Source organism: Neofelis nebulosa, chromosome 6 (assembly GCF_028018385.1).
Source record: "Neofelis nebulosa isolate mNeoNeb1 chromosome 6, mNeoNeb1.pri, whole genome shotgun sequence".
NCBI lineage: Eukaryota > Metazoa > Chordata > Mammalia > Carnivora > Felidae > Neofelis > Neofelis nebulosa.
The window spans coordinates 60,435,951-60,461,694 of record NC_080787.1 but is presented as its reverse complement, the minus strand read 5'-3'; the positions used below and the strand labels follow the sequence as shown (position 1 = coordinate 60,461,694).

Here is a 25,744-nt window from a genome sequence, read left to right as displayed (position 1 = left end):
TGTAACTTCTCAGTCACCATAATCTAGATTCCCTCTCTGCCACTCTTCCATGTAGGAAGGCCTTTCCTACAAAGGCAGAACAGGAAGTGAATGATAAATTACACAAATGTCCTTGAACTTCATAAAACTTTTAGTAAAACTTTCCAAAGTGTACAGATGATAGGAAAAAAAAACACATTATTTTTGAGACTATCATTTGGTTCACCTCTGAATTGCAGTGAGATTTCAGCTGATGTGTGGACTGGTGATGTATGCTCTGCCTTCTCAGCAACAGGTCTACACCCATGGAGGTGAGAGTTAAGAAGACAGTTGAGTGCTGACTCAGTACCAATTGTAAATTTCATTGTGTTTATAACACACTGATAGCTATTAAAACTGGTGTTTTGTGAAAATTACATTTATTACTTTCTTACTTAAGTCTCCACAGAGAAATCACTTTTTGCCACCTGACTACACATTTGACATTTTGAAAGGTAGGTGTAGCTCTCTATCGTAAATAACATCTTGAGGTCACCGTGTACTATTCAATTCAAAGCAGAGGGGCTGAACAGCAAAAAAAATCATTGTGCTTCAAGGACAAAACAAAAGACAATTGTCTAAAAGAATCTCTTTGGGTCTGGTTAGTCAGAGAGATTTGGGGGAGAATTTGTCTGAGACTTTGGTGATCAAGTTGCCTGCCAGAATCTGAAGGGACACATCAATCAGGTTTGACACACTGCTGATTGCAACATTAAATCACTATCATGGGCTTGATTTGTCTCATCAGGTCAAGTGAAAAAATTTTGATGGTAAGCTTTTTTTCAAATTTTCTTATTGAAACTTCTCCAAATAAATCTGTATTTTGCATTGAGCTAAGCTAATCAACCATTAAGTTCTATACTTAATAACAAGATATTTAGAGCAGGTGCCATGCTTCCTGAAGCAGGGTAAAATTACTATTTTTACCAAGCTGGGGAATATTCACAATGTTAACTCTCCAGAAAGATATTTTAGTGGACTACAGGTCATTTTGACTTTAACTGTATAGGAAAAGGGAAAGATATAGAGGTTATCATAGATTATTGGACAAATGACTAATTATCCATAAAATCCACATTTGAATACAGTTAATGTTATAACTTAGCACTCATGGAGATTGTCATGAGTCAATTTTTGGTTTACATTATATGCTAAGTGAAATAACTTAAGATGCTAAATATTTATGTCTTATTTAGAACCACTGGAGTATAAATATGTGAAATACTAATATACTTTAGGGATTCAGATACAATTGTTTACTTATTAGGGTATAACAAATCTGAGATCCTATTCCATTCCAAAACACTAGAGTAGGTATTATGAGTATAACAAAGACAATTTACTGATACAAACACTCTATCTTCATTCTAGTGATAATCACTGTTCTTCTAAGAGCTTAGATATACAAAACTTATCAATAACTATTATAAATAGGATGGTACCAATTTATATTGCCTCCAGTTGTATAGAAAAGTGGACATTGAATGAACATTCATCAGCACTATTACCATTATTTAACCTTTTCTAAGAGAGAGAGAGAACTCTCAATTTGGAGAGGTTTTGGTTATATGTCCTTTTATTCATTTGTATTTATTTTCTGAATTACTTGCTCATGTTAGCAGACATCTTCATCTTTTTATTTATTTAGAAAATGTCTTTGCCATATTTGCAAAATGTTATTTATCATGTCAAGATATATAAGGATTAAAAAATCTGCAAGACTGTTTTTAGAGCTGTATTAGATTCAATTTGGCCATATTGGTATCATCTGTAAAAAGTGTAATGCCTGCTTTTGTAGACAAAGTAGTGGTTAAATAAATTGCCAGATAATAAAAGCCTAGATTTTAGAAGTGTGCTCTTTAAACATTTAAAGTATAGATAATTTCAATCATATAGAATCTCTATCAGAGAATAGAAAAGGAGATAAAATTCCCCAACTATTTTTATGTAGCTGGAAAAACCATTGAACCTAAGCCAGACAAAGACAAGAGAAGAATAAAAATTACAGACTAGTTTCACTTATAAATATAGATGCAAAAGCTCTAATAAGAGTAATGGCATAATAATTGTGGAGATAATCCTAGAAATAAAAGGATTAAGTGAGATAAAAGAAGAATAAAAAGAAAAACCATCTGGTCACATAAATGGAAACAAAAAAATACCATTTGATAAAATCAATAACTCTTCATGGTAAAACTATTTCTACTTAAAAATAAAAGCAAAAGAGGGGCACCTGGGTGGCTCAATCGGTTAAGCGTCTGACTTTGGCTTAGGTCATATCTCGTGGTTTGTGAGTTCAAGCCCCGCGTCGGGCTCTGTGCTGACAGCTGGCAGCCTGGAGTCTGCTTCAGATTCTGTGTCTCCTGCTTTCTCTGCCCCTCCCCCACTTGTGCTCTGTCTCTGTCAAAAATAAATAAATGTAAAAAAAACCTTTTTTTAAATAAAAAATAAAAAAAAATAAAAGCAAAAGAAACACCTTCAACATACGGAAGATTATTAAGTCAGTTGAAGGCTAGCTACTAAACATTTATGAAATAAATTATAATTAATGGTAAAATATTGAAAGCATTCTATTTAAAATATGAAAATAGATAAGGATGTTTGCTATTCTTGATAACATTAAATATTATTAATAAGTTGATAAAAGTTAATAAAATATGTAAGAAAGAAGCAAAGGTATCATTATTTACAGGTAATATAATTTTATATAAGAAAAATAAGAGAAAATACAAACATACATTTGGAAGTAATTTTATATGTCAATATATAGCAACCAATTGCATTCTTACACAACCACAAAATTACTAAAAATGTAATTTAAAAATGTATCATTTATTAAAGCAACAAAAGCAAAGAATGAAAGCTATCTATAAATAAATCTAACAAAATATGTGTATTACTTTAATGGAGAATTTTATGTTATTAGTTACTAGTTATTTATAAAATTCTTAATAAATGAACACATAAATAAATTATCATTTTGACTCAATATCAATGATGAATTTTTTTCCATGTTTAAATATTTAATGCAACTCTATTGAAAATGCTAACAGAGTTTTCATTGACATTTTTAGGATGACTCTGACATTGACTCTGACATGACTCTGACTCTGGTATAGAAAAGTAAAGGACTAAAAACTACCAAAATTTGTTATATTAAAAGAACAAAGTGAGGTTAACTGTCCCATTAGATATCGAAATTTACTCTAAAGCTATAGACAGTCATATATTAACCCTATGGATAGACATATTAATCAACTACTTAGTGAATCAAGAGAAGTATTTCTATACATGAAGACTTCATAAATGGCAAGAGTGACATTTAGATCAGAAGAAAAGAATGTACTAGTCAGTAAATAATCATGAAACAATTGGTAGTCTATTTTTTAAAAATCAGTTCACTCTTTCAGGAACCACATAAGAAAGAATTACATGTAATTGAACTAAATTTGAAAAGCAAAATTTACAGTTTTTAGAAAAGAAATGAATGTCTTTATGATACTTGGGTAAGGACTGTTTTTAAAAAGTACCAATGATAAAGGAAAGGAGTTAATTTGCATTAGAATTACAGAAAAAAATTTGTGTTATCTAAAATTGTGATAACAATTACAAAGATAATCCACACATTTGGAGACTATATTTGTCATGCATAAAATCATTATACATAAAGAGCTTCTACAAATTAATACAAAAAGGCAACTCAATAGAGAAGTGGGCAAAGGATATGAATATTTAATTCATAGAAGACAAACTGGGTGGGCCAAAAAATAAAATAAAAGGATAGTCAACCTTACCAGCAATCAGGCAGATGTGAATTAAAATCACAATAAAATGATATGCTTACCAATCACAAGAGAACTTTTGTACCTAGAATTAGCAAGCACTATGAGAAACAGAAACCCTCATTCTCTTGTGGTGGGAGTGTAGTAGAACTCTGAAAATGCGATTTGATTCTTACTTAAGAAAGTCAAAAAGGTGGTATTCCCTAGGCCAAGTAATTTCACTCCCAAGTTTTCTCTCATGTGAATACAAGAGGACATCAGTAGGGTTTGCAATAGTAAGAACTAGAAACAAACGGTGATCTGCTCGAAGCCGAGCTATCCCAGCCTGATGGCAAGGCACAGGCTGTGGACGGATTGGTGACTGCAAGGCGGCCCATCAACAGTGAAGCTTCTTGTACTCCGCTTTTAGGTAATTTGGCCTTAATAAAAGTACCTTGGGTATTGTCTGTTGGGGAATTGCCCTCGACAGGCCCCCCTGGGAAAAGAACCATTAGGAAAGAAAAGGTTCCGCAAGAAATTGTACGGCCTAACATTTAGCCCTTGCCATCCCCTATGGAGACTCCTCTACTTACAGGAAAGATAGCCTCATACATTTGCCAGCAAAGGAGGCTGACAAAGGAGAGACATATGGATTTGAAAGCCCCACTCCGGCAACTAAGGAGTGTATCTCTGGGCACAGGTGACTTCAACCCCTAGGCATTCCAGATGATGACTGAACCTAGTTGGTTAAGGTACAGAATGGTTCATTGGTTCCTAGGTGCATTGTCTCTCTAAGAATGTATGAGGCATGGGTTTCTAAGGCTGTTTCGGTCCCTTCCTGGCACCTTGGACGGAGGCAAACACATTGTTCCTCTGGCTTCAAGTGGTTCAGGGAAACAACTAAGAGGTCATGTCCCTGTAACTGTTCCACTTGAGATGTTGAGAGATGGAAGGCCTTTCATGTGAACAGCAAAGCAAATGCTTTATAGATTATAGATAAAGGCAGATGCATAATAAAATAATGTATGAAATTAATCAATAAGCAAAGGGCAGGAGGGAACATTATGAGAAAATCACCATGTTATTTCTTAAAGGTTGATTATACATAGGAACATTTTCAAAATTAGGCAATGTTAGCAAAACATAGATGACGTATGCTACAAGGAAATCACTAGCAAACATAATGCCACGTTTGCTACAATAAATAGGCCAGTTCAACACACTGCTGTTGCCTGTGCCCATTTTTATTTTTTGTTTTAGCTTTTTATTTGAGTTGTTTTATTTTAGTTTTGTTTTATTTTCACTTTTTCACCGACGCTGTCCTTCCTTCGGGAACCCCTGGACCTGTTGGAGCTGGACTCTGGCTGATTCTCTTTTCCTTTTGAGGTTTATGGAAACTACTGTCCTGAGCTGAGCCACATGACTGGTTCTGGACAACAAATTTGGAAGGAAAGTGAATTGTACGATAATTCTGTTTCTTTCCCCACATCTGGATGACTGTCATTTTCTAGATGAAAGCCATTGTCACCTGGAACCCTGACAATTCCATAGAGCTGAACATCTTAAATTACAGCAGCCTGCGTGAGCAAGGAGTAAATTTTTTCTGATATTTTTGGGGTGCTTCTTATTGCAGCCTGAACTTCACTCTCCTAACTGACATACAACTCAGATATAATCAATAGAAGAATTAATAAAGAAATCATGGGGGGTTCTGGGTGGCTCAGTCGGTTGAGCATCTGGACTTTGGTCAGGTCAATCTCACAGTTCATGGGTTCAAGAGCCCCACGTCCAGCTCTGTGCTGACAGCTCAGAGCCTGGAGCCTGCAGCCTGCTCCAGATTCTGTGTCTCCTTCTCTCTCCCGACCCTCCCCTGCTTGCTCTGTCTCTGTCTCTGAAAAATGGATATACATTTAAAAAAAAAGAAAGAAAGAAACTGTAGAACACTAATACGGTGAGCTATTACAAAGCTACGAAAGATTAGTAAGCTAGAATTATACATCCAAACATGAACAAATCTCTCCAAAATAATTATAAGCAATTGCAATAGAATATATAGAGGATGATTGTCACATCCACATATATAGTTGTTAAAGATTAACAACTTGAGGGGCGCCTGGGTGGCGCAGTCGGTTAAGCGTCCGACTTCAGCCAGGTCACGATCTCGCGGTCCGTGAGTTCGAGCCCCGCGTCAGGCTCTGGGCTGATGGCTCAGAGCCTGGAGCCTGCTTCCGATTCTGTGTGTCCCTCTCTCTCTGCCCCTCCCCCGTTCATGCTCTGTCTCTCTCTGTCCCAAAAATAAAAAAAAAAAAAACAAAAAAAACAAAAAAAAACGTTGAAAAAAAAAGATTAACAACTTGAGAGATGGTATTCTATATTGTTTAGTAATGCTAAATACTTATTAATAAAACATAATAAAATACTAGAAATTGAGAAACTCAACTTCAAGACAGTGGTTGAACTCTTAGAAGGGAGAAGAAACAAACTTGTTGAAACACTAAGGTGTTTTTATCTGTCCTCATAATGCCTTATTTCCTATGGTTGGTGGTAAATCTGTGGTGTGTGTTATATTTCTCTACATTCATAGTTGTCTGAATTAGTTCAGCTTTTTTTTTTTTTTTTTTTTTACAGCAGACTTCTTTGAGATTTCTGGATACCTCTGAAATATCTGTTTGGGGATAAAATGGTAAGTTATACTTACTTTTTTTTTTCTTCTCCACTCTGCAGATGTACTTCTTTCAGATTTGGAATGATGTCACAGCTGATAATTTCCAATTTTGTCATCCAGAGTGGCAGCTTAAATATTTTTGGTATCAACCATAATAATGATTTCTTAAACTTAAATCAAAAGCCATTCCTCAGTTTATGACCAAAAGCACTCACAAATTCAAGCATGTTATGAATAACTTCTCTTTATGTACCATTTTGGGAGTTGGATTTGCTTTGCCTTTCAAAAATGTGAAATCTCTGCTCAAATAGTGATCAAGAGCTTTCAGTTTTACTAGCTAGAAGAAAAGAAAAAGGAAAAGGAAAAGAAAAATATCTGTGCTTGTGGAAGCCGTATTATATTTATTTGCCAATTTTTGAAAATCATGTAAAAACTAGAAAGTCAAATTGCCGGATCTGATGTTTTCCATGATTTTGGGGGTGATGGCCAAGGCTACATGTAGATTATTAGTAGAGCCTGATACAAATACAGTGGGGAAACTATTAGGTATAGCTTTTTTCCAAATCAAGTCAACAAAATCACTTGTGTTTCCAGGCATAGTCCCACTTATCTGTGCATCGGGCACTGATATTTTTTTCTAATCTAAATTTTGCCTGTCAAATTTCAACTTTTTGATCAACATTACAGTTATAAAAGGATGTTGTCAAATAAGAATTTTTCCCTAATGGAATAAAAATTCTCAGGATGAATGAAAACCAGGAGCTGGCTATATTGGGAAAGTTAGAATTTTTATCATCTCACATGCCAAAAAAGGTGCTATTGTTGCCAACCAACTTGCTTCAAAAGATGAGAAAACGTTATTGTTGAACCCAGAGTAAATGTTATTTCGAAAAGGAATTGTTACATTGTACTTTTTTTGCCTTAAGCCACAACTTAGCAAGAACATGTCCAGGGCACATGGTTTTTACCAAGAAGTCCAATTGTGCATGACTTCTTTTGCTTGGCAGTGCAGAAAAGTAAACATTTAGAGTACTTCAAAACTTGGCTCTTTCGTGACAGCAAATTGAGTTTTGCTAAAGTCCTATCCATTTCAAACGGATCATTCTCAAAAAAAAAAAAAAATCCACGCAGTCAAAACAATTTTCAGGTCATTTTAAAAGTAAAAGTATATATAGCTTTCTTTTCTTTAATAATCTTTAATATATTCTAACTTTATTTGACCTCATGGAAACAAAAATGTGTCATCATCATAATGTTACAATAGTTTAATTCCTTTCAAAGGGAACTATTTTAGGAGTGAGGTTTGGTAATATCAGATATTTCTTTCTATGTTAGAAGAATCTTTCATTAAATTATTTTGCCCTTATTAGAAAGAATTCACTAAAAGATTCTGCTGAGAGAGAAAGAGCTCTCTATATATTATGGATAATAATATTCTCTACTACTATTTTTCATCATCACAGAGACACTTTTTTACAATATTATAAAGAGGTTATTCCTCAGTTTGGAAAATGATGCATTCTAAAATATGCCTTAAAGATTTGAGGGCTTGTGAGCATGTTTAATTTTTACTTCAGTTTTGAATATTCACTTTGATGTGATATTCATTTTTCCATGCCTCTTGACTTACTCCAGGGAATTTAGCCCTCAAATCACTGTATTATTTTTATGGTTGTTTAAACAGAATATGAAATTAAATGCTTGAAAATGCTTACAGTAGCTGAATTTATCATTGACTTTCAAGTGTTTATAAGAATAATCAGAATAGAAGACTAAAATAAAGGTGGTAAATTCACACTGTATAAACATTTTCTTATATATACATATTCAAACATTTGCCTATGAAAAAGCAAAAATGTACTTATCAAATACTTCCTATTGAATATAATCTGTAATTGATACTATCATATAATAATTCTTCACAATAGATACTTCACATCTTCTGAAAATTCGTTTCTGTCTTAAATATTTTTTTTTTTAATTTTTTTTTCAACGTTTTTTATTTATTTTTGGGACAGAGAGAGACAGAGCATGAACGGGGGAGGGGCAGAGAGAGAGGGAGACACAGAATCGGAAACAGGCTCCAGGCTCCGAGCCATCAGCCCAGAGCCTGACGCGGGGCTCGAACTCACGGACTGCGAGATCGTGACCTGGCTGAAGTCGGACGCTTAACCGACTGCGCCACCCAGGCGCCCCTCTGTCTTAAATATTTTATAGTCAAAAGTCCCAAGATCTTACTTAGAACATGCCTTTTTTTTAATGTGCAAAAATGTTTATGGCTATAACTGTTCCAACAATATTTCAAAATTTTGATGCAAGTATACCATGGGGAATAGCAGACAACACTATAAAAAACAATGAACAATCCTGATATTCCATAACAGAAATTTTTATCGAGTGTTCTATACAAGGGAGGGATAGTAGATAAGGAGAAACAGTTAACTTCTGAAGGTTTTCAGTTGTTGAACAACTTAAAAGCAAAAACAGTAATTGTAAATTAACATTAATAATCATGAATTCTCATTCTCGCCTTCAGTGTGGTGACATTTCAAACTTTTAGGACATATTTTTAATTTTTGGTGTTTGGTCACGCATGCCTTTCATAGTCATTGACAAGTATAAATAAGCCTTTGAAGTAATGAAATATCCTGTTATAGGAATAATAGTGATATAGCTTCAGAATAATTTAACTCCCTTGAACCAGAAGGTCAAATATTTTACATTTAATCCTTTAAATTGAGTTTCATGCCATTTATTCAGATTTTGACAAGGTCTTATAGTGCAAGTTTCTATATACTCCATGTGAATATTGAATATTTTTGGAGGTTGCTGAAGACTACAAAATGTTCACTACTATTATGTTCAACAGGGGAAAATAACAAATAACCCAGCATTAGTGAGTTCATTAATCTCCAGAAATATTTATGTGATATTTAAAAACAGATTTCAGTTTGCAAGGCAGATTCTTCATGCAAAGTGTATTAAGTCCTACTTCAAATACTTTGATAAAATCTGTGAAATGAACCACAAAAAATGTCTACTGTGCTCTTGCCATATATCAAACTCATTGCTAGACATTGAGTGTACAACAGTGGGCTTAGCATTCGAAATCTCTGTCTTCACAATGCTGAAATATACAGGATGTCCAAAGAATTGGGATGTGATCAGGGGTGGTTAAATAATTAGATAGCTATTTTACAAATTTAATTATAAAGTGTATAAAACAACGCAAATGAATTCAAACTGGTGGGTTGCTTTTGCATAACCATTTTAGGGAAAACTTTGTAAAACCTATATCAAATACTAATTACTTATTTTGAATAATTAAGATAGCGTTTATTATTTGAATAATGCTCAACTCAAAACCGTCAGTCTGCGATTTTAGATTTAAAAAAATCTATGTACCATGAACTATTGAAGTTTTTATTTTGGCATATTTCCACCAGGGGGCACTAGCCCTTTCTAAGTTGTAAATGTGCCAATCTGACAAATATTTATCTACAAATAATAATTTGTTAGTCTAAAAGTTAACCTTTTTAAAAAAAAAATGTTTATTTTTTAGAAAGAGAGAAAGAGAGAGAGCAGAGGAGAGGCAGAGAGAGAGAGGTGGACAGAGGATCCGAAGCGGGCTCTGCCCTGACAGCAGGACCCGGATGTGGAGCTTGAATTCATGAACCTTGAGATCACGAGCTAAAGTCCCACGCTTAACCGGTGAGTCACACAGGGGCCCCTAAAAGTTAAGGTTTTGAACAAAAATACAGTGTTTTATTCCAGCATATTTACCTCTAAAATTTAGGCAGGCCATTTGATTTAAAAATGCCCTTTATGATATCAGCATTTAGACTGCTTCACTTTATTTAATCAACAACTAAAATTCATACTCTTGTGACAAAAGGATTTAATTAATTATCCTTTGAATAGCAAAGAAAATATTTTCCTTAATTGAAATTAGTGGATTAAGTAATTGTTAAAGTAAAAACCATAAATCCTAATTCAAATGGATCAAAAGAATTTAGGGATTTTATTGAGATAGAATATATGTGAAAAAAACCCTGTATTTTTTGTAGTCTATTCATGAGGCCTTACACTCTGTTAGTTCCATTAGTATGTCAAAATTCTGGTATATATTATTGTAAGTTATTTGTATGATTACAGGAATTAAATGCTTTCTTACCCTAAGATACATAGTGTTAGTATCTATAGCTCCTATAATTAAAAGTATTCCCTACATTTAAAAGAGTTGATTTTCAGGTTGCATTTGGTTTTCTATTTTTATACCTATAAGAAAAAATGTGTAAATACATTTTCATGAAACAATGCATCTGAAACATTAGTTTATTTATAAGTGTAATTGGAAAGAAAGGTTGCTATTTTTGTAATTTTATTGAAAGATTATCAAGGTACACTACAAAAGTAACAAATAACAGCAGATATCACTGTCTAAAGTGCAGATAATTACATTGCTTGAAAGATCCATCTTAAGATAATAAGTAAGAAAGCAGAAGTCTACAGCTTAGATCAAGAGAAAGCATTGCTCACAGTGTTAATCTCTTAAACACTTAAAAGCCTCTATCACTTAAATGACAAATCAGTTATAGGGTCCTCTGTAAATCACTAGGCTGATAACCCTTTTGATTTCTTAATCTTGGTAACACTGCTGTAACTGTAGGTATAAGATTAACATGGCCTTACAAGTTTCAAAACTTAATCAATCAAAAAACAACGGCTTATTGAGCATCTGAAAGACACCCAGATAATTCCACTATGATAGAATTTGAACGTTAAACTCCTCCCAGTCAGACCCTACTCTCTCATTATTGTTTTGTATCAAATATCAACTTTCCTTTTAAACAATGTAAAAAAAACACACATACAAAAACTCTCTTGTTCATTCAAACAAGCAGTTATAATTTATTTTAAAGGGGTATAAACATATGTTTTTTCATATATTTTACATGGACAAGAACAGGGAAGGAGAAAGAAGGTGGAACATGGTTACAAATTACTGTAAGTGTAGGTTAGTGGTTTCAGAGTACATTTTCTATTTACTCATATGTTCCACATTTTTGAAAGCTCATTGTGTGACAAGTACTATGCCGTGCACTGAAGATACGGAAAATAAGACAGTATGTGCCGGTCTCTCAGCAGAGTGTTAGCAAAAGATTCAAGGGGAGAGTCTATGATGACTTCCCTTCTTTGAAAGTGGATATTCCAAACAATAAATGTGTGTTTCAGTGGAATGCTATGCATTGTCTACATCGAGCATAGCCTGCAGGCCACATGATTCTACCCTGTGCATTGTCTTGAGCAATTTTGTGACTCTAAATTGGAGGTGACTAGTTGACATGTAGATTACGTCCCATCTGGTGGAGGTCCAAATGACTTCGTACTTCCAAATTCTTCCTTACCCTCATCCCCACGGCAAAACCATTTTCGCCTCTGTTTGTACATTTATTTCAACATATCTTTATGCTCTCTATAATTTGTTAAAACTTTTGTGAGCTGGTATAATATATATGCTTGCCAGCTCTGGTATCCTCATGAATGAAATAAAATTTTTAACACAGATTCATTTTCTATCTGTATGACAGTCACAGTTTTGCCTCATTTTTGAAAATTGTCTTTTAACTTGATACATACTTAGATTGGATAGGAGAGTTTGGATCTCAGAAGTTTCCTGGTAGCAGGCACCTGAATTCATGAGAGCAGATGACATCTCCCAGGGAAAGTGGATATAGAAGGAAGAAAAGGATGAATCCTGAATCTTGAGGAAGGCTACAATTTAAGAAGCAAGGTTTCAGAAGGATTCCCTTATATCAAACTTTTTTTTTTCATTTAAATTCTATTAATGCAATTTTTATTTTTCAGTTCAGATTAAGGTTTTTATTGTTGTTATAGGAATTTAGGTTATAGGAATATAGGAATATAGGTTTTACGTTGTTATACGAATTTAGAATTCCATATTTTAAAGCTAAATTTGTAAACTAGAGCACATCAAAGATAGTGGTTTTCAATTGCCAACCTTGTAATTATATGTGAGATTTCAAAAGCCTCATGACTTGGGGTGCCTGGGTGGCTCACTCGGTTAAGCATCTGACTTCAGCTCAGGTCATGATATGGGTCTTGAGCTCAAGCCCCATATCGGGTTCTGTGCTGATAGCTCGGAGCCTGGAATCTGCTTCAGATTCTGTGTCTCCCTCTCTCTCTGCCTATCTCTCTCTGACCCTCTCCTGCTTACACTCTGTCTCTCTTTCTCTCTCTCTCAAAAATAAAAGAACATTAAAAAAATAAAATAAAAGGCTCATGACTTGATTCCATCCCTGGAGATTTTGATTTAACTGATTTAGGGTGGGGCCTGGGATATTTATAAAGGCTTCCTGGTAATGTACAGCCAAGGTTGAGAAACACTGATCTAGAAAGGGAGGGTGAGGATGGTAAAGATAATGAGGAAGTGATAGAGAGGATGCTTTAAGGAGGTAAGGAGAGGTATGGAAGAAGTTAGTCTATAGGAAAGAAAATCCAAGGAAATAGAGCTGTTTAAAAATGTTTAAATGGTTGTCAGATAATGTTCAATTTTGCTCCATACATAGAGAAATAGGACATTCAATAGAGACAGTTAGGCTTCCACTAAGAGAGAAACTTAAAAATTTTAAATGTATTGAAATAGTATATAGACTGCTTTGCAAAATAGCTAAGTCAACACATAGGCATTCGAGGACGTCCAGCATAGTTATTTCTCGGACACAATATCGTAAATGTGTCCAAATCAGTCATCTTTTTCAAAAACAAACATTGACTATCGTAAAGATTGGCACTTGAAAGGAACTGGAGAAGTCCCATTGAATATATTCATTATCTGGGGGATTTAATACCTACCTCATGTTCTACATCCTAATCATGACAAATCTAGTGCTATCAACTTTCTCTTTCTCAAGGTCAAGATAAGGTCATTTTCATAACATGCAAGTATCTCTGTCAGACATGGGTCACTGGTTTGAATAAGGACTTTACAGACATGTGGCAGAGTAGAAGGACACTGAGAAGAACATTCAGAAATTTTCAAAAGCATAGAAGTTATGTTGGGGGCACATAACTTATGGCAAAGAGATATGCATGTAGCTTTTTGGTTCTGTGGGAATCTACAGCAAGATAACAACAAAAAAAGACGAAGAATTTAAAAATAGCTTACAGCACATCAAAAAATATGAACTACCTTGAAGAGATGCCTAGGTGGCTCAGTCGGTTGGGCATCAGACTTTAGCTCAAGTCATGATCTCGAGGTCTGTGAGTTCAGCCCCATGTCAGACTCTATACTGGCAGCTCAGAGCCTGGAGCCTGCTTCGGATTCTGTGTATCCCTCTCTTTTTCTCTGCCACTCTCCCCCACTCTCACTCTACCTCTCTCACTCTTTCTTTCAAAAATAAATAAACATCAAAACAAACAAACAAGCATGAACTACCTTGGGAAGGCAGGCAGTGGGGACAGGGTTGTGTGGCATGGCGTGAATCAAAAGCTCTAGAGACAACGACAAGGATATCTTCCGCTCTGAGTATTTCCTAAGAGTATGAAGTGGAAAGTCTTGTTGGTTTACAAAACAGTTTCTTTAGTCACACCTGCTGCTCAAATCCTAATCACTGTGAGTTTTGCTTCCCGCAAAATAAAAGACTATGATACCTGTATACTTGCACAAAATTTTACTTTCTTGTCTTTATTTATTATAAGCTATCAATCTCTTAAATGTCTGCTTTATTAAAGGAGTACTCCAAAAATCACATTTTAGGGGTGCCTGGGTGGCTCAGTCAGTTAAGCATCCGACTTTGACTCAGGTCACCATCTCGAGGTCCGTGAGTTCGAGCTCCCCGTGGGGCTCTGGGCTGATGGCTCGGAGCCTGGAGCCTGCTTCGGATTCTGTGTCTCCCTCTCTCTCTGCCCCTCCCCCATTCATGCTCTGTCTCTCTCTGTCTCAAAAATAAATAAACTTTAAAAAAAATTAAAAAAAGAACAAAACATAAGATAATGAGTAAAAAAAAATAATGAGAAAATTCATAGTAAAGGAGGCAGAGAGTCGAGTGGTGGTTGCAGGGATTGGAGAAGGGAAAATGGGGAGTTATTGTTCGATATTTCTGTTTTGCGGGTTAAAAAGAGCTGTGTGATGTGTGATGGTTGTGCTACAACAATGTGAATGTACTTAATGCTATTGCACACTTAGCAATGGTTAAGATGGAAGATTTTACATTGTGTGTATTTTATCACACCTAAAATAAGTAATGATAAAATAATTTTTAATTTAACTTAAAATTAAACTAAGCAATGATAAAATAGACCAGAATTTTTAGTCCTCCTTCATAATTTGTTTCTGATTTTGTATTTATATAAACATTTTAGAGATTATTTTTTAAATTTTACTTGTCTGAATACCCGAAAATAACCTTCATACTTTTTTGTAATACTTTTTCTAGTCTATTTTTCTTAATTGAACATTGTGGGTTATTTTCTTTACAAAATCAGGTTTTGTAGTTAAATGCCGGTGCTTACTGAGCTGTGTTCAGTTGAGAGCAACTAACAAGATTTATGCTCAGTCCAGAGTAAAACTTACTAGACCAGCATTCTGATCTTGGTATCTATTTGGCTTTAGTTTAAGAAAATGTAAATTCAACTCTACTTCATTCACTTTAGCAAGAAAGACAGACCTATTACATATTTAAGTTCTCTCTCTTTTCCATTAAAGGATATGGTTAATAAGAAAAATGAAACTGTTGCTGAAATAAAACATTATTAAGCCAGCTTCTCTCTTGAATAGAGTCACTCATAATTTTATTATATTATACTGTCAGTTGGTTCAAGTATTATGTGATGCTGATATTAATCTTTTGATGCTATTTCTATACATAAAATATGTATTATCCTTTAGCCACCAGTAATGTATATAGTAGGGCACCTGGGTAGCTAGGTTGGTTAAGCGTCCAACTCTTGATTGAGGCTCAGATCATGATCTCACGGTTCATGGGTTTGAGCCCAGGGTCAGGCTTTGGGAGCTAGCAGCATGGAGCCTGCTTGGGATTCTTTCTCTCCCTCTCTGCCTCTCTCTCTCTCTCTCTCCTTTAAAATAAACAAATATTAAAAAAAGTATATAAAACAGAAAAATGAATAATCCTTTCTTCCTCTTTCCCTCCTTCCCTGTTTCCTATATAATCTTCCTTCTTCCCTCCACCTTTCCTCTCTTCTTCCCCTCCTTCCCTCCATGCTTTTGGAAATATCTTCATTCTTTCCATCACTTTGCCTTATTCCCTCATTCTCTTCTCTCCTTTAATTTCTATTTTTCTTCTTTTATGTCTTTGGCTTGACTTAGAACAACTCTACAAAAAGAGTCCAGTCACCCTGAAGGCAACTTTCCTTAACTGAAATATACCTATCAATAAAAAGAAGAAAACATTTATATTATGGATAGCTCCTTTCTGAACTATCTTCCTTATTTTTATCTTCCTTGATATCTTTATTATATAGAGAATTACATCTACTATCTTAAAACTCTCCTTATTTACAAATTTCCAGTATATAACACATTGCTTGTTCATTCCTCCCTAATTTGAAAGGCTTTCAATCCCATTCTTTTTTCCTAACTGGTATTTTCCTGACACTTCTTCCCCCATTCCTTCCCCAAAGCTTTCTTTTTTGTTTTCATTCTTTTAAATAAACTCACAAATTCAACTTTAATTTATAAGCAAGTAGTTTATAATTTAGCATCTCCTGATAATTTGTGCCTACCCCAAGCATGTATTTTTAATTAGGACAGATTGACCTTTGCATTACTCTTTATCTTTCCCCTTCCATGGAGAAGCAGAATATTACTAATCTTTCTGAGTCTGTTTCCTCATTTATAAAATAGAAAGAATAGTAGTACCTGCCTCCTAAGATTCTTGAAAATCAAATGAAATACTGCACTTATAACACTTTTAAAAGTACCTGGCACAGGGCGCCTGGGTGGCGCAGTCGGTTAAGCGTCCGACTTCAGCCAGGTCACGATCTCGCGGTCCGTGAGTTCGAGCCCCGCGTCAGGCTCTGGGCTGATGGCTCAGAGCCTGGAGCCTGTTTCCTATTCTGTGTCTCCCTCTCTCTCTGCCCCTCCCCCGTTCATGCTCTGTCTCTCTCTGTCCCAAAAAATAAATAAAAAAACGTTGAAAAAAAAAATTAAAAGTACCTGGCACAGAGTGAAATCTTCAGTACATGATACCTGGTATTGTTGGGTTGTAGACATCAGTTATCCTCGTGTGGATTCCTTATTACCTTTGGCCTAGATTATGAAAGTATTTTTCTAAATGTATCTATTTTTTCAGGTCTGATTACTGATTTATTAATCATTGTATTTTAAAAATAATCTTCTAAAATATCATTTTTATCATTTTACTACACTCCTCAAAAAGTGCAAAAAAGTACTGAGTATTCCTGATGTTTTCAAATATTACATAAACATTCTTTCCTGACAATTCTGAACTTAATGTTTGCTACCCCCTCAAATTTGAATATATGTCTCTCTCCCTCTTCCCCAAGTGCTTGCACTGAAGAAGGGCCATGTGAAACATAGCAAGAAGCTGGCCATTTGCATCCTAAAAAGAGGACTCTCATCAGGAACCAAATTCCCTGGCACCTTGATCTTGGACTTCTCAGCCTCCAAAACTGTGAGAAAATAAATTTCTGTTGTTTAATGTACCCAGTTTGTGGTATTTTGTATGTCAATCTGAGCAAGCTAAGACATTGACCAGAGTGATATTTCCTGAATTTTAATTTTCCAGCATGAGAAATTCTCAAATATCTATATTTGATCTTTGAAACTTTTCTGTACTTTTGAATTGCATTTCATAGTAAGTCACTTCCATTGAGATTAATTATTAAAATAGGAACCAGTTGTTGGGAGGAGAAAAATGGAGATAAAATATGACACAGAGTAGAATAGACACTGTGTTCTTTTGCAAGGGAGCCATGAGAGTAATCAAAAAAAAGCTTGGGCTGTCTCTGGAACTACATTTTTGTCGTTGTTGTTGTTTAGCTCTCACTACTGTTTTATTATTATTTTTATCGAAATATAATTAACATACAATGTTATATTAGTTTCAGGTGTACCACATATTGATTTGACAATTCTGTACATCACTCCATGTTTGCCACGATAAGTGCACTCACCATCTGTCACCATACAATGTTATTATAATATTGTTGACTCTATTCCCTGTGCTGTACTTTTCATCTCCATGAATTATTTATCTTATAACTGGAAGTTTGTATCTCTTAATCTCTTTTTTCTATTTCTTTTCTATTTCCCACCACCCACCTCCCCTCTGGCAAGCATTAGTTTGTTCTCTGACTACATTTTTTAATATTTTAGGAGAGAGACAACAGACCCACCTAAGAATAGCTATTTGGAATGTACTCCAGTAAATTTGCTCATTAATTGACTTAGAACTTGCTAAAACTATGTAATACAGGGTACTAAAAAAAAGGTAGTGATGGAAACTAATAGACCATAACAAAACTTGCATTTATATTGAGAAAAGCAAATTGAATATCGTACATTTTAAACTTCAGTGCAGACTTAGATTGTAAGAAACATCATATTTTAAAAGAAGAAACACCCTTTAGTTAAACTATGAAACATGCTGTCTTTTCATTTAGAAATTTTATACTTATTGAAAGAGATCTTTTCATCTTAATTTAACATAAATTTTACTATCTGCTTTTGTTCATCCATAAAAAAATGAGCAAATAAATAGCTTAAAGTATGACTAAATTTCTGACATCCAGAGTCTAAAGCATTTTCCAAGTCATCAGCAATGTTTATGATTTTTCTCACCATTTGATCTGATTTGTCATCAGATGCATTGGTGACACAGCAGTTCCTTTAAAATTCCATAAGCCAATTAAATTATTAGTAGCGTGTTTCTAAGCAAAATTTGTAATTATGTACAGCTAGCCTGCTTTTGACTCCTCTTACATCATATTAATAAACACCCCTGATCACCACATTTCTTATCCCTTCCTCACCACAGTTTGACTCCTAAGGGTCAATAGATTACATCACTATCATTCCTTGGATATTTTTTTTAAAATTTTTTTTAACGTTTATTTATTTTTGAGACAGAGAGAGACAGAGCATGAACGGGGGAGGGTCAGAGAGAGAGGGAGACACAGAATCCGAAACAGGCTCCAGGCTCTGAGCAGTCAGCACAGAGCCCGACGTGGGGCTCGAACTCACGGACAGTAAGATCGTGACCTGAGCCGAAGTCGGACACTTAACCGACTGAGCCACCCAGGCGCCCCTCCTTGGATATTTTTATAAATTGAAACCCAACAGACAAGATTTGATTCTGGATTACCTGACATTTGAACATGCATTAATAATGAAAAATTGATGAAATTTTTGCCTTTTTGTTACTGATGGTAAAACATTTTCTTTTTTTTTTTTTTTTAATTTTTTAAATCTTTATTTTTGAGAGAGAGAGAGAGAGAGCAAGGGAGGGGGGGAGCAACAGAGAGAGAGGGAGACACAGATCCTAAGCAGGCTCCAGGCTCTGAGCTGTCAGCACAGAGCCTGATGCGGGCTCGAACTCAAGATCCGCGAGTTCAAGACCTGAGTCGGAGTCAGACTTTAAACCGAGTAAGCCACCCAGTGCCCTGAGAGTAAAGCATTTTCAACTATAGGATGCTGTTGATGAAAAGATATGACCCAACTTCATTTAACAAGTTAAAAGTTCAAAAAAACTGTGTCTGTTTGACTATGAAATTTGGTAGATATCATTGAAAACTTTCTTCCATCTCAAGTCTTTACATCCTTCTCCATCTCTGCTTGTTGTTGCAATTCTAGAAGTGGAAACAATTCCAAGTAGAGAAATCAAAAGGCATCAAATATTTATTTATTTATTTATTTATTTATTTAAAGTTTATTTTGAGAGAGAGAGCGTTTAAGCAAGGGAAGGACGGAAGGAGAGGGAGAGAGAGAATTGGTAGCAGGCTCCATGTTGTCAGCTCCTAAAGCCCAATGTGGGGCTAGAACCCATGAACCACGAGATTATAACCTGAACCAAAATCAAGAGTTGGACGCTCAACCAACTGAGCCACCCAGGTACCCCAAAAGGCACTGAATATTTAATTGGAGTACTAGAAAGCAAGAAAGGTAGGAAATAAAAAAGTTTCTGGGTACATATATATTTATAACAAAGCAAATAGACAGGTCTCTGAAACTGTTAGGAAGAACCTGAGTGGTGCAAGGAAACTCAGGTTAGAGGGGAAACTGTTGGAGGAAAGTTGGGGCGGAATCAGGATACAAAAGGGAAATAGCATTCATTCACCAGGCTATTACATGCTGGGCATTACACAGATGTTTTACACAATTCGCTTATTTAATCCTCACAAAATTCCTATGAGATAGGTGTCATTTCCACATTATTATTATGAAACTGAGTCACATTAATTGAGTCACATTATGTAAAAGTAGCACGATAACATACCAGAAGTGTCAATACCAGTATTTATGCATAAACTTGCATATTACTCTACTTTGGCCTAGAACATTGTTTCACATCTTATTTTTAGAAGAATACTATCAATTATTTCCAAACACATTTCCATCCCTAACTTCTCTTACTGCATTGATTCTCAAAGAATGAGGCAGGAAAGACAAGAATGGGGCTCAAGCTGGAAATTCTCCTGGACAGAGAGAACACCAAGCATGTCAACCCCTTCCTTTGAGAATGTTTAACAAATACACAATGCATTTTCAACAAAGATAATTATATCCATACTAAAGAAAGAAAAAAAAAATATATATATATATATGATTGTCAAATGCTGTTTTAGGACATCAGTTGCATTTAAGATATCAGTCTAAGGCATGCAATCTATTGCATCATTCAATTAAAAATAAACACTTGTCAAAAGTAGATGAGAAAGGACAGTTTATGGAAGAGATAAATGAAGAAGGGAGTGCATCAGTTTGTACTGTAAACATGACTGACTGACTCACCCTTTACTGACTTGGTTGGGATCAGATAGGAATGGAAAAGGCAAGCTGAAAATAATGACCTAGATGATTATCATCATTTTCACTATCATTATAGCTACATGAATGCTTATTATGGGTCAGGAACTATGCTATTTACTTTATAAACATTAACTTGTTCAATCCTCACAAGAAACTTATTACTAACAGTGAATAACCAAGTATAATGGAAGGATTTATCCAATTAAAAAAAACTCATTTTAAGGCAAAATTCACAGCTTTTAGACATAATAAGTGAAATCTGTTATTATTCCCAAAACACACGATACTGATTACATTAAAATTTTTAGGGAAACTCTTTCTGAGTTAAAAGTCTTTTGATAATGGTTTCATTAATTTGAAATATTTGATTATTAGGTGAAATGTGGGAAGAAAGACACCATGAATTTTAACCCATTTCACTGCAGTTCCATGGGCTGCTCTCCAGTGGCTTGGAGAGAGTGAGAATGCTGGAGGAAGATGTTCTTTAAATGAAGAGGGTTCCATGATCTCCTTGTAGGATTTAATGGAACCCCAAGAAGTTCATGGAAGACTGTGCTAATAACAAAAACCTTTTTCTTCATTTTTCTTGGTCAATTTTTACATATTTTCACACATTTTCGACTAAAAAAGGGAAATATTTTAATACAAGGAAAAATATAAAACATATTCCACTTAAACCTTTGGAAATCAGATTAGACATTCCTCTGTGCTCTGATCTGTTGTAAGTAATGTATTAGGCACTGGGTCAAATTTAAATATTCAAATCATTCCACTTCTGCCTTCAGGAAACTTGTAATCCAGCATTCAGCCCTGGGGCAGCAAGGGATAATAACTGGAGTCCAGGAACGGCTGTGTGAATTCTACTATCTGTTTACATTATTAGAATCTTATCTTAGTTCCACTGGCTGCACTTTATTTGGCTTAAAATGACTCAGCCCAATTCTGATTTTAATGGTGTGTGTCTAGCACCAGCCATCAATTGTTCTTATTAATCCACAGCTTGGAAGTGAACATTGACATATATGTTGGAAAAATAAACAAGACTTAATGAATGTTTAAATTGAACCATGACCTTGAAGGGCTTGCACAATATTGATAATTTGTCTTTTCAAAGTTGAACATTATCTGAATATAAACCCAAGGATCTGTATATGGAAGAGAACTTCCTATTCCTAAAATACATCATTTGATAGTAACAACGTTTAATAGACACCTACACTAAGTTAATGACAATCATTTGTTTCCTTAGAGATGAGAAGGCTTCCTGGCAGGAATCATTGTTACTATGAAATTAGGTTTCCCTAAATTGTTGTTACTCACTTTTTAATTAGTAGTTGACTCATATTTATTTCATGATAATCTATTATTTCATGAGTTACATGCTCTATCTGATTCTTGGAGACTGCTCTATTAACAGCTTTGAATGCAGTTTCTATCCTTAGTGCCCCAACTTTCCTTCTTACTGAATGCAATAAAGATTTAAAAGTATTCTAAAAGCAAAATTCATGTATCATATTTTTCATGCTATAAGATTCTTCGAACAAAAATCAATTAAGCTCAATAAGCTATTATTGAAAATTGGCCTTGAACTCGGGACTATATCCAGTAGGAGGGTCTAAGTGTAGGAAAGTGTCAAAAGAAATTATTACCAGTTGTAATTTACTCTTTCACTGGAGAGATGCAGCATTTATGTCATATATGTTCACACAGATATGAATTTATATATGATGAGTAGACATACAAAGCACATATGTATACATGTGTATGCATATATATATATTCGTACTCTAAGTAATGTATTAGGCACTGTACATATATGTGTCTATATGTTCAACAGTTCAAGGTACTGAAAAAGTTTTTATTCTAAAGTAAAAACTAGGAGTTTTTTTTAATTTTTAGTGTACTATATTTTAAAAGGAAGTATCATGCCAAGGTTATAACAACATAACTGTTAACTGCTCATAGAGTCTTCAAAGTTTTATATTTTTAATTTCTTTACTGAAAACATGAATGAAATGCTTTAATTAGAAATTTCATAGAAACGGTTTTTTAACCCAAAATATACAGAAAAGATATTCATATGATCATAGTACTTTCTCTCTTGCTAAATTTTCTCCAAAATAGTTTCGTTGTGTAACTCTAACATTTTCCATGTTGAGTGCTAACATTTCTTATACAAAACTTCTATCAGACTCAGAACACATGAATCATTCATAGCATAGCTAGCTTTCATCCCTTCCTCCCCAAATCAAGATACTGGTGTAGAAATGTAAATTGAAACATGTCCAGGTCAGAAACAGTAAGCTTAAACTAATGATATACTCCTAATGATTTCATTAATCATAGTATCTCCACATTGGAAGAGGCTTTAATCTAGTCCAAGCTCCTGTCCAAAGCCAGAGTCTTTTCCAGAATATGTCATACATATTGCCATGTAGCTTCTGCTTGAACTAACTGCCTCACAAGACAAGCCTTTCTAATAATGGATATCTCAAATTGTTAGGAATTCTTTAAGATCTCTCCTAAAATGTCTGCTTGCTTGTCCTAATCCCACTTTTTTATACATATGCTTTAAATATTTAAAGTCAATAATTATGTTCTCTTCTATGTCTCTTGTACATACTAAATAAATCCTGTATCATAAACTATCCATCATGTGACTTGCTTTACATATCTCTTCAGGTGTCTTACTTAGTTGCCTTCCTTGGAGCATATTTCAATGGGTTGATGTCTCTTTAACATGGAACATAACTGAATGCCTTGGTTTAGGCAGAGTATGGCTTCAGATTTCAAAGAAATGATTATTTCCCCTTTTTGGTGCTTGTACTTGTGCAATATAAACTTGCATTGGGTTTTTCATGAATATTTCATATTGCTGATTCTGAGCATGCTTTTTGTCAAATAAAATTCTTTCACATAAATTTATGGTAAGCCCAGATTCTCCATTTTGTAGTTGAGATGAGAAGCGAACAAAGAAGAGAGAACAAAGAACAAGGTGATAGAGTTTAAGAAAGAAGAGTGGCTCACAGCGTGTAATGCAGCAGGAGACTGAGGAAGATGAGGCCTGCAGAGGAGGTTTGACCCAGGGAGGTCAGTGCACTCAAGCTTGAGATGATAACTTCAGTACAAATGAAGTGATATAATACAGATATTAGGAGATTAAGGAATGAATAGAGTAAGTATGAGAAATTCCTTCAAGAATTTGGCATTAGAAAGCAAGGATGGATGCAGTTCTGAGAAAAAAAAAATTGCTCTTGTGGTTTGTTTTTGTTTTGTTTTGCTTTTTCTTAGGACAGAGAAGACAGGAAACAAGTTTATAGCAATGGAGAAGGAGCTAGGGACTATTCTGCCTTCTTTTATAGTTATAGTTATTTGTGTGCTGACATTCTCTGTGCAGTGTTATAAGCATCTTGAGAGTGGGACTGATTCCCATTCGGCTTCTTAGCACTGTGTCATTCACATAATAGGTGCAACACAGATATTTGTTGAAGTGAATTGTGTCATTTCTCCCAATGGGCATGTTTCTTCAAAGATAGCTGTGAGTAATTCTTCAATCACAGCAGCAACTTTATTTCATTTTCTGGTTTGTTTCTACCTTGGTCCATAAAAAATAAAATAGGAAGTAGAAAGGAGAAAAAAATAATTAAACAAAGAAAAATTATGGAAACATATCAGCAAATTTTTGTATTTTGGTTTTCTTCAGCATCTGAATAATATATAAAGTTGAGAGAAAGGAAAGATCATCAAGGGAATGAAAGTAAATAGACAAGAGAAGAGAAATGGGGACTGAGCCTTGAGACACTCCAATATTAAGAAGTGAAAGAAAGAACAGTTAAAGTACTTTGGAAATGAACAGCCAGCAAGGGAGGAAAACAAAGAGAATTTGATACCCTGAAAGTCAAAAGAAGGTATTCAAAGAGGAGGAAATGATCTCAGTGTCAAGTAACTGTAACTGGGAACTGACAATTACCTTCAAAAACCTAAAGGTCATTGGTGACTTTAAAATAAAGTTTCAAAATATCCAGGTATCACATACCATTGTGACAAAGACTGTGTGTCCTATTTTTCTAGTCACCTTGAGATTGGGCTACTTGTCTCCTATTTTGCTGTTCGGGGACTATACATTAGTATATTCATCAATATTAGTATTTGTATTATTCATGAATCCATTTCCCAAATAATTGATAAACTCCTACTGTATAACAGGCACTGCATTAAGCCTTTGAGGTACTGCAATGAATAAGGAATGCCTGAGATTTGCTTTCATGGAGCTTATAGTCTATGGCGGAAGTGATTCATTTGTTGCCTATCCACATACCGATGTCCTCATATTCTTTGCAAATAGTCATAGTCTTCCTTTTTTTTTTTAGCCATTGGACAGCTTTGTGCTACACTCCTTCCAAATCACAAGAATGCTGAATACTTATTATAGCCCATTATGTTAATGCCATTTTTCTGCCAGTGACTAAAGAATGGGCATGTCAGCCACCTATGGCCATGAGACCTGAAGGGAAGTCTGTGGGTGGACTTCTGGGAAGGATGCCAGGTTAAAAACATTTTTTTTCAATGCTTATTTATTTTTGAGAGAGACAGAGACAGAGACAGAGACAGAGAGAGACAGACTGTGAGCAGGGGAGGGGCAGAGAGAGAGGGAGACTCAGAATTCAAAGCAGACTCCAGGCTCTGAGCTGTCAGCATGGAGCCCAACACAGGGCTTAAACTCACAAACTGTGAGATCATGATCTGAGCTGAAGTCGGATGCTTAACTGACTGAGCCACCCCTGATGCCCAGGTTTTAAAAAGGGATCCGTGAAGGTCAAAGGAGTTTCTTTCTACTTCTGGACTGGTGCCAATGATGGGTTTCAGGACATGCTGTCCCAAAATATAGCATCTTGGCATATTGAATATTTTAAGCTGAAGGAGTTGAGAAAATGGCAGAAGCAAAAAGGTCACTCTGACTCCTCTCCCTCATATGAGAGGTGCCCTTCTTATACCTGGAGAAAAGGGACAACCTATCTCCAAAGATACAAGGATGCCAAGAAGAATCTAAATAGGCCTTGCTAAATTTTCCATAGTTTACTACAATTACCTCAGACTCCTTAACCTATCATGTCTATAGGACTGCCCACTCTTCCTTAAACCTAGTATAAAATACTCAGGTCTATTTCTTCAGATCTTCCTTTCCTTATGAAGGCTTCCATGTCATGCAGAACTTATATTAGATATATTTGTATTTTTTTTGTTGTTAATCCTAGAACTATAAGACTA

General features: G+C 35.0%; 1 pseudogene; it reads right to left on the bottom strand.

The window, feature by feature from the left end:
* The window catches only part of LOC131515416 (uncharacterized), a 162,231-nt pseudogene extending 150,373 nt beyond the window's left edge, over window positions 1–11,858 (bottom strand).
* Between the last annotated feature and the right edge of the window lie 13,886 nt (window positions 11,859–25,744).